General features: G+C 37.3%; 1 non-coding gene across 1 annotated transcript; it reads left to right on the forward strand.

Annotated features, from left to right (window-relative positions):
* Positions 1–1,304: 1,304 nt before the first annotated feature.
* Positions 1,305–1,422, forward strand: LOC150076931 (U5 spliceosomal RNA). The gene has a single exon (XR_016547770.1). It is a non-coding gene; the product is annotated as a U5 spliceosomal RNA (small nuclear RNA).
* Positions 1,423–21,046: the final 19,624 nt, after the last annotated feature.

The following is a 21,046-nucleotide window of genomic DNA, read 5'->3' on the forward strand; positions in this document are numbered from 1 at the left end:
ATGTTAAAAATAGGGGTTACGTTCTCAACAATGAAATTTGTTTATGTTTAAACAATGGATTTGTCCAAATAAATTAAAACATATCCTGTAAAATGAAGCACATTATTATAATAATAAAGAAATTATAACTTTACAAGTTTTAAAGAATGTTCATTCTTCATTGACTAAATGCACACTCGTTGATTACTTATTATTGGCTCGCTCGGCACTCGTTGCTTTGCACGAGGAGTCGGCTTCTTCAGAAATGTTTGAAGAGGCGTTTGTTTCCAAGAATCTTCTATTTTCTTTATAAATTTCGATAGATGCATAAGCATTTTTTAACGGAACGCACAAATTGCAACTAACACTATTTGCTCGGAGTAACAAGTTTACGAAGCTTAAAAAAAGGAATGAAAAGAAGATTCTAAATTTATTGTTTTTTATACGATTGAAGAATCCAGTAAAGGGGAAAAACATTTCACCATAATAACGCAAAAAAACCACACAATTCCAGCTATCGGTATTTTCGCAAATGCAATAACATAGTTTACTACCCGTTTATAATTGATTGCAGTAACAGAAAAGCCCAATAAACCGCAAATTGTTTTATGGTCGTGACTTCCAGAAATGTGCTGTAGAAAAATGTTACAAAGGCTTTCAGAATTGGTTCTTATAACAGAACATATGATAACGGTGAAAGTGTAGTGCATTTTAGAGATTTGAATTGGTAACTAATACAATTTGCACTATAAAAACTACCTTTTTTAGAGAGTTGTATAGCGAAAATTTGAGGCCGTGGAACGAATTACCAAAAAACAAACTTGTTATTGGTTTCACGATACGATACGAACGGATTAATGTCGTAAAGCTGGGTACACTGTGTTGTATAGCAACGCGCGTGGTTTGAAATGCGGTATTTATGGATGTCTTACATTAATTTTTTGCAATTAATGTTCATATTTTCGATTTTGTTGATACTCTGAAAAAAAAAAATTCGTAAAGCGAGAACTGCCTGTATCAATAACTAAAAGGAATAGAAGCGTATTCCATATTTGAAACTAGTTATGGTGATATTAGTCATAGTCCCAGCTACCTATTTTACTCCACCATTTTCAATAAATGGAGGTAAAGGAGAATCTCAATTTTTAAAATACAATTTTAAAATATAATAATTTCTAATAAAATAAATATATTAGCACGAAAAATGCTAATATTTTAATAATACTTTACAGAAATGTAATCTAATTGAATTGTGATATAATACACCATTTCATTCCTAGTATAAATGTCGAATATATAATTATAGCGAACTGAAGATTTTCGAATTGCTCAGGTTTCCCTTCAAAGTTCGTGATAATCTTTCGCCTTTTACTAAAGATTACCGTGGAGGGGAGCATTACAATGAGCCTAATGGCGAATTTTTGTGGTCCCACCTCGTGGGATTCCTCATTAAATCAAAAAGTAGATTGGGATGGGATTGGTGTCAATGATTTCTATTTAGTAAATTGCGATCATATTTTGCCTTTTTACTAAAGAAAACAGTGGAGGGGAGCATTAGGATGAGCCTAATGGTGAATTTTTGTGATCCCACCTGCTGGGATTCTCATTAAATTCCAAAGTAGATGGGGATGGCATTGGTGTCCATGTTTTAATATATACATACAGGTGTCCCGGTATCAGAGTATTCATTACTGGAGTCCCCGCAGTTACGAGGATTTGAAAATTTAAAGGATGAGAAAATTGACCAAGCACTTGAATATTTTTTGTGAGAACGATCTTTATGAACGTGCAACAAATATTAAGGGCGAAGTTAAGACAAAACACCAAATGTTACAACACAAAAAAAAAAAAACACTTAACAACTGGATTCATTCTTTATTCCTACAACTGAAAAATGGGCGCCTCCGTTGGCAAGAGCAGCAGTGCGTAGCACACGCTTCATGATTAGACCGGGGTTCGAGCCCGCGACCACCAAATACGGAGGATGCGGAAAGGTCAGGGAATGACCAACGCATATCCCCGAAGCAATATGGCCTCAGTTGCTAATACTCCTAAAAAAAACCCCAAATAACAACTGAAAAATAGTGTAACTTTACTTAACCTTACATTGTGTAACATATTATAATAAAAAATGACTAATAAAATAATTTTCTCATTTTTTTTTTAGTTCCTTCATCCATTTTTTGCTTTGTACAAATACATAATAAACATTACTATTGTATATAATATTGGTGTAGATACACCATATCTACTCATCCTTAACAACGAGTTTCCAATGTATTGCACTACCTCGAATAAGTAACGCTTCACTTGCAATACCAGGGTACCTGCTCACCCACCGATGAAAAGCCAGCTAGCTTTGAAACGGTGCCGTCTGGGTGGTGGCGCCCACCGAAAATAAGTGACAATAGTCTTCCCTCTTTTATTAGATGTAGTGCAATACATGGGCAACTCGTTTTGAAGGATGCGCAAAATATGAGATACAGATGAAATGTTTTTCACACTACCATAGTTTTTATTTAAGAGTTGTCTATGGTGTATCTACACCGATATTATATAGAATCTTAAAATATTACGCCTAGTTGCATTTAGTTATTATTTAAATAATAAACGTTACGAATATTGGTCCCCGTTTCAAGTGGAATTTTTCTGGAACCAATTATCCTGGGATAACAACGATCCCCTGTACCCCAGTCCGGTCCCCTTCTTTTTACTTGAAAGTTGCCCCACCCCCCTAAAAAAAACTAATAATTTCTACTCAATTTACAAAATTGAAACTCTCAATATACATAAACAGAAGTTTATTTTTTGATTTGCTATCTTTAGCGCTGACCAAAAACTATTAATTTACTCTAAAACAGCAAAAATGTACGATCACATTTCAATTTATTAAATTTTGATGTCGGCAAAACAAGATCCAAGCTTTGAAAATAAAACGCGTTACAGCATTTGCCTAAAAAATTCGCGCATCAGCTGGACGCCTCTGGCTAAAACGAATCAACACAAGCGGAAAGATAATTGACTGATCAAGCTTGCGTAATTAGCGTTACCAAGGTGATCCAAGGAGAAAATAAAAATGTAAACTTTCGTGGAAAACAAACAGTTGGGCATCATTACTTGCGAACACTAATTTGCATGGCTCTCTCACAACAGTTTGCTTTCCGTAATTGTTGTACGAAAGAATCGCAACGAATTTGTTTTGAAAAACAAAAATATCATCTTTCTTTTCTTCAGTATATATATTTTTTCCCTTTTTTTTTCTTTCCTTTGATGCACCAGTTTTCGAAGTTTATAACGCAGCTATAAATAGAAATATATATTTTCTCGAAATTTCGTTAGTAGATCAAACCCAGGAAACTGCTGTTCCGATATTGTTTACTAAAAACAATTACAATAAAGCAATTTTTTTTTTTTTTTTTTTTTTATCAAATGCTTATCAGTTTTTCCCGTTTCCAACAGATGAATTTCCATGATTTTTCTGTTCGTAGGAGCAATACACACTGAAGAAAGGAAATACGATCTGTTCGCCTTTCCATAAACAGTTGTTGCTACTGTTTCGCTTTATCGACGAACAGCTCGCCGGTGTCTTTTTTTTTTTTTAATTTTCTTACCGTCCCGAAGTTGCCGCGCAGAGACATAAGAACGTCGTTTGGCCCTCTCTCGATGTAGCTGTGTCTAGGAAGTGTGACTTTGTAACAAAGGCTTCTTTTTCACACCTCGCTACACGAAAACAATTTTGCTCTGTAAACAAACTCCCGCTCCAAAACAAACAAAAGAATCAAGTATCCTGTTTCATAAGCCATAGGTTAATTAGGGTGGGTTTAAAAAATAACAGAAAGACCTAAAAAAATATGCACACTTGATGTCACATTTTTGGCATTTGCATGAAATTCAATAGAAGGTTTTGAAAATTGAAGTCGGAAAATTAGAAAACAGTTCTGGCTTAACCTATAGCGAATTTCAGCTGTAATTAGAGTAAAAATTAAAGAATGTGAATTGAAATTTGATCTGGGTAAATATTTACCCAGCGGACAGAAGCGGTGCAAAACCATGCTGTGTCCGAGCTATAACTGAAGTCTTGTCTAGATGATCCTGCGGTGCTTCTTTAACCAGTGACTCCATTAATTTTCCTGGAACAGAAGTTAAACTCACAGGTCTATAATTACTTGTGTCACCCTTTGATCCTCCTTTGTGAATTGGGGTTACATTTGCACATCTCCAGTCTATGGGTATCTGCCCCGAGTCCAAACAAGCTCTCATAATTATGGCTAAGGGTTTGCTTACTTCCTTTGCAGCCTCCTTTAATATAACTGGATAGATCCCATCCACCCAGGTGCCTTTTTTATGTTTCTCCTCCACTTTTCTCTCAGTTATTACAAAATCATCTAGCTCACTGCCAGAATTTACTTCACCTCTGGCATTCCCCTTCCTGAATAACTCTTCATGTGTGAATGTAGGTGCAAAATACTCATTTAGTTTGTTAGCCACCTCAGCAGGATCATTTGATCCTGCTCAGGTGGCTAACCATCTGTCTATCTGTTCAATATCCAGTGGACCAATCTGATTCATCCCTTTCCTTCTAGAGTTTACATAGGTAAAGAACTCTTTTCTGTTTTTCTTTGCATCCTTTGCCAAGGATTTCTCATAATCTGCCTTTGCCTGCCTAATCTCCTATATGACTTGGTTACAGACCAGCTTATATCTATCATAGGCTTCCATGTCACCCATTAATTTATGTATCCCATGCATTTTTCTTCTATGCCATATGTCTCATTAGTTCATCTGACATCCATTTAGGCCTAAACCTTGAACAATATTTCTTAGTTGGTATGTAAAGCCTGGTAGCTTCCAAGATAAGTTCTTTGAATGCTTCCCATTTTGAATTTGCTGTTGGTAACATCATCAGTTGGTCCCACTGTATAGAATTTAAATACTGTCTCAGACCATCGTAGTCGCCTTCACGAAAGCAATAAAACTTCCCTTTACCCCTGATGGTAGTTACCTCTTTGAGTAAATCCCACTTCAGCACACTGTGATCACTGCCACCTAGTGGTTCCTTTATTTGCAGATTCTTAATGCATGAAGAATCACTACTGATAATCAAATCAAGAGTATTACTCCCTCTAGTTGCCTCCCGAACATGCTGATGTAGAAGACAATCATCCAATAAATCCACAAAACTCTTGCTAGAGTGAGTAACCAACCCACAAATTCCAGTCAATATCTGGGAAATTAAACTCCCCAATTATAACACTCTGATTTACTGGCCCACTCTTATTTCCCTGTACAGTTTCTTATTATACTCAGAGTCATTAGGCCTATAGCACATTCCTACTCAATTTTGATCTCCCAATGCTTATGTCACACCAAACTGACTCTACACTGCACTGTCCAGCGATGTTGATTGGCTTTACTTCTGTGGATTTTATGCGTTTCTTAACTAATAGCATAACCCCTCCTGTCTTCCTATCCTTTCTGTACACATTGTACTCCCCAAATTCCAGTTCTGCATTCCTTATATCTGTGTGACACCACATCTCTGATATCCCAACAATATCTGCCTTCGATGTTTTAGCAATATCTCAAATTCATCAAATTTGTTTACCAAACTCCTAGAATTGGTGTACATGCAAGTATACATGCACCTGTTCCTATTCTTAGCTACCCTAACACAACCCATGTGTTCACTTGTACCGCAATGACTCCCAGCAGTCTCTGAAATACCCTGCATCTTGTTTTCCAGGCTGCTGCTCATTCCAATAGAAGCAGTGCAAGAATCACTTTCACCTCTGCCAGTGGCTACTGTTAATCTATTAATCCTTGTATCCCCTCAAGCTAGCAGTTTTCCGACCCACCTAACACTGCCTCGATAGCATCAGCAAATATTCTTGCACCCTTTCTATTTAAGTGTATCCCATCCCTGTAGAAGCAGTCTCTCCTGTTAACAAGTACAGAACAGGCTGAAAAAAATTCTACCCTTTGAGCCTTGCATGATCTTTCCAGGGCCGAATTTATCGACAAAGCTCTCATCATATACTCTCTCCTATCGTATCTGAGCAGAATTGCAGACACTTTCAAATTCAACCCTAATTCATGGCTTTTTTCAACAATGTCCTGTACTTGTTAAGTAATTCTGCCGGTCTCCTACTCTTAATATCATTAGTGCCAACATGTACAACAATATCACCTTTTGTGCCCTTAAAAGATGATATCCGCTCTACGTCATCAACCTTTGCCCCTGGCAGACATACCCTGGTCCTGTTCCACCTATCCTTTTTACATACCATGTTTCCCACTTCCCTGACAACAGTCACCAACAACTACTAGTTCCATCAATATCCATAAACTAGTCTGTAATCAAGTGACAAAGGAGGTTAGGCAGATTACGAGAAATCTTTTGCAAAAGATGCAAAGAGTTCTTTACTAATGTAAACTCTAGAAGAAAGGGATGAATCAGATTGGACCACTTAACATAGATAGGTTGCCTATTGATGATCATGCTCAGGTAGCTGATAAACTGAATGAGTATTTTGCATCTACATTCACACATGAGGAGTTATTCAATGAGGGGAGTGCCAGAAGTTTATCAAACTCTAACAGGGAGCCAAGTGATTTTGTAATAACTGAGAGCAAAGTGGAGGAGAAATTGTTGAAGTTAAACAAAAAGCACCTGGGGTGGACGGGATCTACCCAGTTATATTAAAGGAGCCAGCAAACCCTTAGCCATAATTATGAGAGCTTCCTTGGACTCGGGGGAGGTCCCCATGGACTGGAGGTATACAAATGTATCACCAATTCACAAAGGGGGTTCAAAAGGTGACAAGTAACTATAGACCTGTTAGTTTAATTTGTGTTCCTGGGAAAAATAATGGAATCACTGGTTAAAGAAGCATTACAGGATAATCTAGACAAGACTGCAGTAATAGTTAAGACACAGCATGGGTTAGTTAAAGGGAGGTCTTGTCTGACCAATTTGATTGGATACTATGATGCGATCACAAAGGAACTGAATGCCAAAAATGATCTTGATATCATATACTTGGATTTCAGGAAAGCTTTTGATACTGTTGCACATGGAAGACTACTGTACAATTTGGAGCAATATGGCATTAAGGTTAAGTTGCTATAATGGATAAAGGGATGGTTGAGTGGGAGACAACAGAGAGTGGTAATCAATGGACACTGCTCTTTGTGACATGTTATTAGTGGAGTTCCTCAGGGTTTGCCATTGTTTTGTATATTTATCAGTGATATTGATGAAGGTATATCAGGTTTATTGTCCAAGTTTGCAGATGATACAAAGGTTGGCAGGGTTGTTAACGACAGTATGCTACTCCAACTGGATCTAGATAAGTTGGGAAAATTGGCTGAGAAGTGGCAACTGAAGTTTAACATTGACAGATGCAAAGTACTGCATATGGGTAGCAATAACCAGAGAGAAACTTACCAACTGTGTTACTTCACTTGGGGAAGTGGAAAGTGAAAAAGACCTGGGGGTAATTGTGCAGTGGAATATGAAGTTCGCTGAGCAGTGCAGACAGGCAGGTCATGGAGCCTTGTCAATGATATGTAGGAATTTTGCTAGTAGGTTCAGGGAGGTGATTATCCCGTTATACAAGGCAGTGGTCAGGCCACACCTAGAGTACAGGTCTGGAGGCCTCATTTTAGGAAGGATCTAGAGTTGCTAAAAAAGAGTACAAAGAAGCAAAACAAGATTGGTTAGGGGAACAAAGGGGTGCCTTACCAAGAAAGGCTCAGCTTCTGCTAATTGAAGCTTCTGGAGAGTAGGCACCTGTGGGGTGATCTGATTGAGGTGTATAAGGCCTTGAATGGCTTGAGCGCAAGCTGAATGGGAAGGTGTGTTTTTTTTTTTTTGGCCGATGCTGCATAAGCTTGCTTTCTTGCATCGTATGCTAATTACAGTAGCCGCCTGTGAAAGTAGTTTTAGCAAATTAACTTATTAAGACATATCTTCATTCGACTATGGGAAATGAAAGATTACATTCATTAGCTTTATTATCAATAGAAAACGACGTTGTCCAAAGGATTGACATTAGCGAAAGTATATAAATTTTTGCGGATTTCAAGTCAAGAAAAAAATGTTTTTAAAATTAGTTTCCTTCATTATTGTTTTAAACAATTTTAATAACCTTAAAATGTACTTATTGAAATGTAATATGTATCTACTTGTGTCTAAAAAATATAAATAAATTCATACACCGACCATTGAATAAAATTTAATGACTACAATTTTTACACAAAAATATTTGCAATAAACTATTGCAGAATGCTAAAAACTGTAATAAAAGATCGTTTACAATAAAATTTGCTAAAACATTAAAGCGCTAAAAACCTGAAGCTTTCGGGAGCGTCAGCTCCCTTCAACAGTGATATGACTTCCTGCAACATCTTAAGTAGCAGGCTCACGGTACCTCCACACGTGGTTCAATCGGCACATGGTCAGAACTGGAAGCGGAAATGTCTCGGGAACGTGGCAAAGAAAATCGTTCATCCGACCTTAATATAATTGTTTCAAAGATAGGATTAATACGTATGTCTCTATTCATGGTATTCCTACTGGATGAACTAATCCGTAAATCCTCGAGCCATTTACGCTCCCAGTATCCATGTGCACGATCCAAAATAATAGCGTCCTCCAGGGAGATTTGATGCTGCTTCTCCCAAAAATGTTCGGCCACAGCAGACTTGTTGTATTCAGCAGTTCTTATGGCATTTAAATGTTCCCCCAGACGATCCCTGAGCCGTCGTTTTGTTTCCCCCACATAACACTGCCCACAATCCGGGCATTCTATTCTATAAACCACTCTACTACTAAGATCTTTTGGTATGCGGTCTTTGACCTGAGACACAGCTGTGCACAGCCTCCGCCCAGGAAGCTATACACAGCATGTCCCATAACCCCATAAAATTCTTGCCAGATGTTCAGTAAGGCCCGGATAGTAGGGGATGTATGCGGTGGCTACCGGAACGAACGGCTCCCTACGTTCGGACACTCCTCTACTATGTCTATCCAGGATCCTCTGGGGGTATCCGCACTTTCTAAGTTCTGCCATGACACGATTAATTTCTTTTTCTTTATCCTCAGAAGTGATAGTGTGATCTTACTCTGTCAAATAAAGCTTTTGCTACACTATTCTTGTATTGTCCAGCTTGTGCTGAATTGAAATGGGTGTATTGACCTCTACACATGGGTTTTTTAAAAACTGACGTCTTAAGTCTAAAACCCACCCTGGAGATCAATACATCCAAAAATGACAGGGTACAACCCGTTTCCACCTCTGAGGTGAATTGTATAAATTGGGAGAAACTATTAAGCCACTAATGGGTGAACCCATGGCAGTACTGCGAACCTGCTTATACATGTTTCCTTGAAACAACATGGTAGTACTAGCTAGACATAATTCTACCCCGGTGCAAATGTCCTCCACGCCGAGAAGTGATCTATTACCAAGGGAGGCATCCCTGGTCAATGCCATCTTTACACAATATACTGCATGACTAATAGGAATACATATAAATAAAGATATAACGTCAAAAGAGATCATGCTGTCATCATCATTTATAGTCAAATTCCCCACGAAATTCACAAACTCTCTACTGTCTTTAACAACATATTCGGACTGCCCCACTATGGGTGCAATTAATTTAGCCAAGTACCCTGATAGCGCATAGGAATTCCTATGATTGTGACTGATTCAACCCCGTGACTGCTTCTTGTACTCTAGTGAACTACTTTGACCATGTGGTTGTCAGAGTATAAACAGAATTTATTTTTTTATTTATATTCAAAGTCTTTCCTCTCATGAACGTCTCTATGCTCTTTGGACTTTAATTTTTTTTTTTTTTTAAGTGCGGTCTTCATGCTTGAACATAGTATTCAAAGTGTGGTCTGACAATCACCTTATACATTGGGATTATAACCTCCCTATCTCTGCAAACTAGTTTTCAATTAATCATTGAGTGGACATCATGGGCTTTAATGGCACCTTGTTTACACTGCTTGCAGAACTATATATCCAACCATATCACAGTTCCCAAATCCTTTTCTTCCTGCACTGTTAATTCTACCCCTTCAAGTGTTAGTTATTTTAGGGTTATTATTCTCAAATTGTGTTAAGACCCTCTCATTTTGCTTCTGAAAAGCTAACTTTTCATGCAGCATTTCATTGGAGTCAGCTTTTCACTTAAATGAAAAAAACTTGGAAACTTTAGGTTACCTAATCCAATTTCTTACAATTGACCCAATCTGAAGAGTAACCATTAATCATAGCCCTCTTTCTCCTACCTTGCTCTCATGCAGGACTGAGCCACACTTTGAAATCTAACAAAATAATAATGAATTTTTCTGCAGAGTGACTTTATCAAAATAACTTTACAGAGTAATTAAACACAATTTTCCCTTAAAAAAAAAAGCTCAGAATTCCATTTTTATCTAAATGGTTCTGTACTGCACTCTAGATCACTAATTCCTTGGGTACCACTAATGTCAGACTTAATGCTCTATAATTACCCAATTCACTGTTACAACTGCCTTTTATGTCAGTGTTTCTCAAACTGTGTTCCGGGAGATGTGAACAAGTGTTCAGAAAAAATTGTAATTAATAATTAAAAAATAAAATAAATTTTGCATAATTGTAGCGTACACCACTTTTGTATCATTATAATATTTAACTTTTTTTTTTTTTTTCTGTTATAAATATACTGGCATAGATTAATAATCAAATAGATTGTGGAACACTTTATTTTGGCAGGCTTTGCATAGAGAAGTATGCGTAGAGGTATAACACCTACAAAAAAGTAGCAATATGGTGATCTAGTATACCATTCGTATGAGATATTTAGCAAGGAGTACACGGGTTGAAGGAGAGGAGGAAGCAAACCGATATCATAACTAAACCCACTTCCTTATATAAATTTTTTTTGATAATTATTAGTATTTTGAAATATTATTAAAATATGTAACCATGGATTTGTGGTTGAAAAAGGAACTTTAAAACGAGAAGCTAAGTACTTCTAGTAGTGCAACTGTGGTCGATGAAAACTAACACAGTAGTCTCACTTCAAAGTGAGAATGAACAATCGCAGACTTTTGTTCCTCAAAATTTCGAAGTGAAAAAACAGGAACCATCTAATAAAAGACCAAAAGCATAACAAGTTATTTGAATTTTGGCTTTACATGTGTTGGAAATATATGCACAGTGCATCATATGAAATAAAATATTAGCAAACTGTTCTCTGGCTCCTGCTAAACTTGTGTTCCGTGACTAAAAAAGTTTGAGAAACTGCTTTATGTATTGGCAAAACATTGTCCCTTTTCCAATTGAAGGGAATTTTTCCTTTGCCCAGTGATATCCTCATAATTAACCTTAATGGTTCAATGCACTCTCTTGTAACCTCCCTAAAAATTACTGAGCATGTGCCATCAACTCCAGGAGCCTTATTCCCCTTTATGCTTGTAAGATTTTTCTATTAAATCTCTGGAACTTCAATATTGTTAATTTTATGCTTTCTTTGCTAGGAGAGATTTATTTTCTAAATATCAATACAAAGTACCTGTTCAATTCGTCTGAACATCTGGGTTACCTAAGTTTATGCATATCACATAAGAATCCAATCTTATTTGCTTTTCATATACATGAAAAACTTTTTCCAACTCTTTATTTTCTCTTAGATAGTGGTTTTTTTTTTTTTTCCCCATCAGCATTTGCCAGCCTAAACTTTACCTGTTACAGATAAACTTGTTGCTGTTGTATTGTAGGCATTTCAGTACTTCTTTTCGGTCAGTAATTTTTCCATGCTTTCTATTAAATTGGCTAACTTGCTATTCATCCTCCTTGTGCATTTCTTAATGGTTATATATGATTTCAAGTCTTGTGTAATGTATCTCTAAAGGTGTGCCATATCTAATGTATTCGTACTGTGTATGCCATTTCCCAAATTGATAGAGGTCACGTGGCATCTTAAGCAGCCATACTCTCCTTTCTTGAAATTAAAACCCATTTCTTTGCCTTTGGAAACTCCTATCATTATTCAACTTAATTCTAATCTCTAGTTAATGGTTCTTGTACTGCTAGCCCTATGATATCATCCTCTTTATTTAAAAATTCTGTTCCCCACTTGCTTTGTCAGAAGCAAGTCTAAATTTAATGACATAATTTTTCATTGAATTTGCTAACTCCCACTCTCATTATACCTTTGCTTCCAAAGTAGTTATACATACTAAATGCAGAATTTGCATTTAGTATGTACTTTTTTTTTTTTGTGCTCAGGCATGCTTTTAATAAGCATGACCCCCACAACCACTTCTATTCTTACTCTCCCTGTTATTGCCCAATTATACTTACCTCAAATATTTCTAAGGTAATCGAGAAATCCATCAACTGCTGACTTGCACTCCTACTCAATCAATTTATTACTCATCTTTGGATAAATTCGATGGAAAAGTTCAGTGAAACTCCAGCAATTTCTCTTGACATTTTCTAGAATAGATGGTTTCATCATTTTCTAAATAATTTCCATTTTATGCTTTCTCCAACTGATCACTGCAGATGATGGTAAATGGCTGTCTTCTAACAGCTGAAGTAATTCTGATATTCCTAAAGGTTAATTTCTTTACTCTTTTCCTCTTGTCTTAATGATCTTTCACAGGCTGGAAATCTTAATTTTTGATATCATACCACATTCTAGCTTGCAGTTTGAGAATTTTCTCTTCACAAACAGCTTCATCTCTCTCAGGGTAATTCAGAATTTTTTTTTTTTTTGGCTGGTGCTCAAGCTTCCTTGCAATAAAGCCTCAGGCTTCCTTGCACCACATGGCTAATTATAATAAGCAAGTGGAGAGATATTTAAGAAGTTTTTATTTTTAAGTACAAAAAAATGTTGCTCATCTCTGATAACACTTAGTTTACCCTGACTCTTAATTTCTCTTAGCATAAATACACCACAAATATTTTTTTCTACATAAATTTTTTCACATACTACTCAAATGGAAATTCAGTTTAATGACAACTGTCACATTTTTGTTTTTGCCATACACAAAATGTATAGATATATTCATAGCTTCAAATTCTGACTCTGCATGTAAAATTCCACCACTCCTGTCAAAATCAATTTGAACACGTGCCTCAGCTAATTACTGTATCATCTAATTGCTATCTGGGTCTAAACTCTCAGAACTAACCTTTTCTCTCATTTATCACTAGCTACAGAAATTAAAGTCTAATGGGAGGAAAAGTACCTTCTTTCTTGTAGCTGTTATAAACAAAACACAAGTAATACTTGTTTTGAAACTATTTCTCTTATCAAGTTTTTTTTTTTTCCCTTAAGTAACATACCCTGAGTTGGAGTTCATAGACTTGCACCTTTTTATTACGCACCAACCTGTCTGAGACCCTGCATTTTTTACTAGTTGGATTTCTTTGTACAGTAGCTGTACTTCATCATAAGTTAGTTTATTGTATTGTATCATGGTGGTTGTTTAATCAATAACATTTAAGTTGAAATGTGCAGTCTATGGAAGGAAAATAAATGTTAGGTACAGATATACAGTGGGCTAGGCTAGAAAGAACATAATTGGTTCTAGAACCTCGTTATAGCATCTGTTTGTTGAAGAGGCCTCTGGAGCCAGGAATTCTGATTCATCTGTGATGCTACTAAAACACTGACAAATCGATAAAATGTTTTTATTAAACTAAAAATACACATACTGACTGTATATTAAAATGGTATATAACAAGAATAAAATATGCTATAAAATTAAAAGTGCTAAAAATCCACTAAAACAGGAGCTTTCAGCAGCAGCGGCTGCCTTCATCAGCAATAATGGTTGCCGGTTATCCGACAATCTATATATGTACACATATGCCCCAGCAGGTCCACGACACGAACTAGCACCTGCGCATGGCCCACTTCTCGTGCATTGGAACCGGAAATGGAACGAACCACTCTAAACCGTTTCTCTCCTTAGGATAAGGGCTTCAAAGAGTGGATGAATGTGACAGCCCTTATCCCTATTAAGACTATAGTGTCCAGATGAACATATCCTTAAACCCTCTAGCCATTTCTGGTTCCAAAAGCCATGTGCTCTGTCCATGATCACAGCTTCTTTAGCTGTAATGCCATGCCCAGTTTCCCAAGCATGTTCAGCTACAGCTGAACCCACATAATTGGCTGTCTTGAGGGCCCTATCGTGTTCCCCCAGATTATCATGTAGCCTACGTTTCGTTTCCCCCACAATCCGGACACTCAATTTCATATTCAACCCCACTAGTGTCATTACCCACAATAGGATCTTTGAATGAGGACACTACTGTGTGCAGTCTCTGACTTGGCAGCTGCACACACCATATTTTACACGAATGTAAAATACGGGAAATGGGTTCTGAAATGCCCAGATAGTGGGGAATGTATGCTGTAGCAACAAGTGTAAAAGTATCCCTTCGACTGCTACTCATATCTCTTAAACTCCCCTCAATAATGCTCTGGGGGTAACCACACGTTACTAGGTCAGCTGTAACCCATTTAGTCTCGTTGCCCCTATCCTCAGATGAAGAGCAGTGGGACCCCACCCTTCCCATTAAGGCCTTAACCACACCATTTTTGTGGCAACCGGCCTGAGCAGTTTTAAAGTGCGTACTGGCCACGATACAAGTTTTCTATAAACCTTAGTTTTCAAGTGTCAGCCTTCTCTGTACACACAGAGAAGGAACAGAAGCCCCCCCCCGCTCAACCTCAGAGATGAACTGAATATAGGGCGAACCGTTATTCAACCAATTAAGTACTTTTGTTTCATATCCCATTTGTAATACTGTGAACGTGTCATCAACATACCTCTTCCATGCCCGTAATGGGAGTGGACTAGAGCTCCCCAACATCTTGTCTTTGCAACTCTTCCATGGCTATAATTGCACTAATAGGTGAACCCATGGCCAGCCTGCAGATCTGCTGGTACATAACATTTTGAAACATGGTGGTACTAGATAAACATAAACTAACACCTTCACAAATGTCTTCACCACTTAGGGCTGTCCTATCCTTCAAAGTATCATCCCTACTCAAAGCATTCCGCACACAATCCAAGCCATTTTCAATGGGTATACATGTGAACAAAGAAACATCGAAAGATGCCATAACCTCACCCTCTTCTACCTCCTAAGCACAGAAGAACTGAACAAACCTGCTGTTTTTAATGGTGTAATCAGAGTGCCCCACTATGGGGGATACAAGTTCAGCCAAAACCTGGATAGCACATGCATCTGACTGCCCACAAACAACACAGTGGGCCTGTTTTTTTTTTTTTTTTTTTTCCTCCTTTGGTAGTTATTGGCGCATCGGCTTCTGTGGCCATAATGCACCTCCCAAGGTTTTTTGCAGTACTTTGATCCAAGGCGGGATTCGAACCCGCGACCTTTGGGTTGCCAGGCAGGCACTTTACCCACCCAGCTAGCCCGGTCGGCAGTGGGCCTGAGAAGTACCCCAGCCTTGTGCACTTTACTGCTCGTTCTAGCATACGTTACTGTGGGCCTGGAATGGATTACCCCTAAATACATATATTTCAAAGTTACCATCCAATACGATTTAAACAGTAAAAATAATATAAAATTAATTTATTTAACTTTTATACACTGCACATAAAATTTTAAAAGCATAAACAATATTCCCCCAGTGAAAATATACTTTCCCTAATAAAAAAAATCACAGAGGTGAAGGAGAAGAGTCATCGTTTCTATTCATCTTGGGTGACTGTCCTGTGGGAAGTTCATCAGTTGGAGGGGATTTGTCCACCTTTTTGAAGAATGAATCCAGGCTTTGACTGCTTTATCTTGGATTTGTGGGCCATCAAGGTGTCATTAAAATGATTAAGGCCCATTTCCACAGCAGCAATATCTCTGGGTGATAATCTTTTATAAGTTTGGATAGTTTATTCCAGCAAGAGAACACCTCTTGAAGGTCCTCAGCTGGAATGCTGTGACATTTTTTCCTTGTCCTCGTCCCCGAAAGCTTTCCTCTTCTTCAGTGCTTCTGCCCCTTCATTTGTGAAGCTCTGCTAGCTCCTCAAATGAAAGCTCCTTCCTGTGGTCCTCCATGTACTCCTCATTGATCTCCAGGCCCATGGAACTGCCCAGATACAATTTCCTGTAGAACAGGCCCTTCCTCCAAATGTTGAATGCCTTTGAAGTCCCTTGGAGCCACGTCAGGCCTCCAAGCCAAATTCAAGCATCTAACAACTTCCAAGCAACCACAATTAGGAAAACAGCATCTGCTATATTGAAATGACCCTTCCAAAAGGCCTTCAGAGTCACATCACTGGAAGAAGTGGCCTCAAAACATTTCCTGAACAGTGCCTTAGTGTAGAGATTTTTTTTTTTTTAAATTTACGATCACCTGCTTGTCCATAGTATGGAGGAGGCATTGTATTAGGTGGCAAGAAGTGATCCTTGATAAAACTGAACTCATCTGGTAATTCTTCCATCAAATTAGGAAGGTGGGCTGGAGCATTGTCCATTACTAAAAGAATCTTCAATGGAAGGTCCTTCTCCCTAAGGTAGTCACAGACAGTGGGGCCAAACACCTGTTACCCAGCATTAAAAAAAAAAACACTCCTGGTCATCCAAGCCTTGTGGTTGGAATGCCGCAAGACTCCAATGTGGTTTTTCCTGATGTTTTTAAAAGCTCTGGGGTTCTCCGAATGGTACATGAGCATTGTCTTGACCTTGCAGTCACCCAAAGCACTGGCACAAAAGAGCAATGTAAGCCAGTCTTTCATTGGCTTGTGGCCAGGCAAGGTGGTCTCCTCCTTCATGGCACTCTTCCAGAAAAGGCCAGTTTCGTCGCAGTTAAACACCTGCTGCAAAAGAAAGCCTCCATTCTTAATTATTTTCTTAAATTTCTCATGGTGTTGCTCAGCAGCATCCCTATCTGCACTGGCAGCCTCACAACACTGTAATCCAGTCCTTTTCCTAAATCCGGTAAACCACCCCTTGGTGCCATAAAACTCCTTCGTAGAACCAGTACTATGAGCTTGGAGCCTTAGCACCAAGTTCCTCGAACAATTGTTTGGCCTTTTCACAAAAAATTGCCTCACTGACACTATCACCTGCCATTTGTTTTTCATTAATCCACACTAATAGATATTTGATTTGATTTTTTATGGCGCATTGGCAGCTAAGGCCATAATGCACCAAGTCAACCACACTAATAGAAGAGTTTCCATGATACTACAACATTAACTGTTTAACTTAGATTCCCTTTGTGACCTGTGCCCATTTTATTTCTTCCTTGTTTTTTTTTAAATTTTGTTGATTTAGCCATACTATATTCAGCACTCAGATCTACACCTTTTCCACTTTCTCAATTAGAAATTATTTCTTTCTTAATGTCTAAGTTAATTAGTTTTTTTTCGCTCTATTTTGCTGGCTCATGGCTAAAATTATATAGCAGAATACTGTAATTAAAAAAAAATGTTTTCACTGCTAAAGGGTAAATAACTGAACCTTACAAATGATAACAGATAACTGATGCTCTAATCAACACATGCGTGCTACATCGGTTATAGTATTCCTTCACATTCATTGTAGCATCCTTTTATTGATAAAAACTTTGCTGTAGCATGCCTGACTGTGCTGTGTAAATGTGAAATCACAACCTAAATATAGCTCAGCTAAATTGTGAAAAAAACTCTAAAAAGCCTTGGGAGGTAACATTTTGGATTCTGCATGGAATTCTGCCACTATCCCCCAAAAGACTGTATTGAGAGAATGAAAATGGAATATTACATTGCTATAGTCTGTCTGTTGATTTCCAGTCTGTGAATATCCATCTTTTAACTTGAGGATTCTGCATGGGATCCAAAAATATCCCTTTAGTATCTCAAATTTGTTGATCTGTCTGTACTAGCATGTGTATATATCTGACTAGGCTAGTATGTTTTGTCCCCAGAAGCTCCCAATGATTTTGGCCCCATCTGAATCACTTATGACATTACTAGTTAACCCAAATCTGCTGTTTGCTCTAGTTGTGATTGTCAACAGGGCATCTGTCTGTACCTAGTATATTTAATGTCAACCCAAATTCTATTATTACTACTATCAAGTTCATGAATCCTATTGGATTCATTTCCCAGACAGCCACAAGCTAGGAGAGTATCAACTATAAGTTTTACTTATAAGCATGTCATATTTACAAAATATGTGAGCAAATGTGGTGTAAAGTGTATTATTATTTTCATCAGTTGCCACATTTAATCCATGCATAGTATCTTTGCATGACATTTTATACAAATAACTTTGCTATTGGCAACAACTGTTTCAGTGGAGGCATGGTAACTTTGACATGTGAATTTAAACTACATTTCTATTCATAGAAATGTAGTATATGTCCATAACTGATACAAATTATAGTTATGCTTGCAAAGTATACAAATTATTTTAATAATAATTTTAATTGAAATTATTAAATTATAATTTTTATACTTTGTAAGCATACTTAGTGCCAGGCATCCAGTGCTAAAGTTTGGATGTATGTTCAGCTTTAAAGACAAATACTCATCTACAGTTCCTCCCAAGTTAAAATTCTCTTTAAATTGTACAGTATCACCAAAGTTTACCAGTTTCTGATTAGCTGGTGTGTTGTGTTTGTTGGTTAATATATGCCAAACTGTGAGTATATTGTTTAAATGAATGGCCAAGCAGTGTAATGAAATAAAACTTCATTTAATTACTAACCTCTAGAAATGGGCTGTTTGCTATATTGCAGCATAATTACTATAATACTGCAGTGGACATTTCAATGCAATTATTGAAATAAATTTTTACACTGCACTGAATCTAATTTTTAATTATAGGATCATGCTGTTCCCACTGATAACCTCATTTGGCTGTTCATTTCAACAAAATATATTATTCGTAGTTTGCTCGTAGAGACCACCACCAGTTGATGAGAAGCCAGTAAGCTAACAAACAGCTGTTCTGGGAAAGTTTCAGACATTTTTTAAATGTACAGTGCAATTCATCTTTTCAGGTAATGCTATATAATTTAGATATTTACAACTTCATCAGTATGGAGTTTAAAGTGTGTCAATTAGACATTCAGGTCTGCTTGGGCCCACTGGGAAGTTGCACGTGGCACAATCTCCCCCCAGTTGTAAGTTTGTTGGAGTACTTTTTTTTTTTAATAATTTAAAACAACTTGTTTGCCTTTAACTCCCGCAATTGGGTCACATTTGTGCCATGCAGCAACAGTGCTGTTTCAAGATTTGGAAATAAAATTTAAATTCATTAGCATTACCTGCATTCTATTTCAATCATGGACTGTCTACTCTCAACTAAAAGGGCCTCAGCATTAAGGCTTAAGTGCAACTTAGAGACAAATACTGATATGAGCAACATAGGTAGCACTATGGATAATAGTATTTGTCTATAAGTTGAACACAGGCCCAAGTCTTGTGCTAAATACTTGGCACTTGTCTTCAGTGAGTGCCATCTCTACAAATTGATTTAAAATTAATTCTTTGCTAGCCTTCTCATAATCTGCCTTTGTATGATTGACTCTCCCTTCATTAGTAACTTGATTGCCAACTATATACTTATTGTAGGCTTGTATTCTGTTAATCCATAACCATTCAATGTACTTCTTCCCTATGAGTCAGTTTGCTTTACAGCTCACCTTTCCATTTAGTTCTAAACCTTGAACATCTCTGAATTGCTATAAAAGTTTTAGTAGTTTCTATTACTGCCCATTTACCATTTTCCAATATTTGATTCTATTGAAAATAATTTAAGATACTGTACTAGAGTTAGTACAGTATCTTATTCTTTTCAGTAGCCCATAAGTAATACTTCTTGGGCACTTTTTTTTTTTGTAATTGAGTTAGTGCCATGAAATTTTCTATATTGCTAGCATAGATATTAAGACACAAACCTGCTAAAATAAGTTTTTCCCCTCTGTCTATTACAGATGTAATGAACAGTCAAACTAATATCTATTTCAGCCAGTATTGGTGATGGAGTTCCTTTTCAAGTCAGGAGAAAACTCAGCTCTCTGGATTCAAGAAAAATTGAGGAAAGTTATACCAAGATTGATATAAGCCATGTTCATATATGGCTTTCATGTTTTAAAGGAGTCACATTTATTTCCAGCTAAGAAGCAGAAGGCCTGTGTGTTTATTTGGTTTTTAGGAGCATTAGCAACTAAGACCATATTGCTCCGAGGATATGCGGTGGTCATTCCCTGACCTTTCCGTATTTGGTGGTCACAGGCTCGAGTCCCGGTCTAATCAAGAAGCGTCTGCTATGCACTGCTGCTCCTGGCTACGGAGGCAAGTGCGTGTATTTGTGTATAGTGAAGAAAATAGTAGGATTTTTGAATGAAAAGAATTGCTACACATTCAGTGCTAGGGTATTTGAAGAGAAGTGCATTAACCATTTTAGACACATTGATTATAGAAAAATGTGCTACAAATTAGTACCTACAGTCATAACAAGAGAAATTCTACAGTCAGCTCTCAAGATCTGCAGCAGGAGTGTGATAACTTTCAAGATTGACATTATATGGATCTTCCATTATAACCCCTATTCTAAATGCATATATGGAATGGACAATCCACCATTTCTGGTGAATAAAACTCAAATTATGGCCAGTGTTTTGAGACAGGTGTTTTTTTTTTTAATATACATAAGAGGTTAGGCTATAATAGGACAGCAAGTCACAGACTGCTCGTATCACTTGGATGAAGATTCCAGACCTATGATAGAGAGTTGTGTTAACCAGTATAGTCTGAATTTGTCAGTCTTTCCTTTCTTTTTTATATTTAAACATGTAAAGATTCCCTTGTGGAAAACACTGAGTAATGAGGAACTGAAAAACACACAAAGCAGGGTTTATAATTCTACCTTTGCTATAGTGCATATGTGGTTGGAGAGCGATATCAAAATATAGAAACAGCCTCTAAAATAACATCAAGCTTTAAAAAGTATAAAGGTGTGTAACACGCTTTGCAAAATTGGTAGAAGGGTGCTCTAGGAAAGAATAATGTGAGCTACGGAGCATA

This window comes from Mastigoproctus giganteus, chromosome 12 (genome assembly GCF_048544385.1).
Source record: "Mastigoproctus giganteus isolate SK-2022 chromosome 12, ASM4854438v1, whole genome shotgun sequence".
Classification (NCBI taxonomy): Eukaryota; Metazoa; Arthropoda; class Arachnida; order Uropygi; family Thelyphonidae; genus Mastigoproctus; species Mastigoproctus giganteus.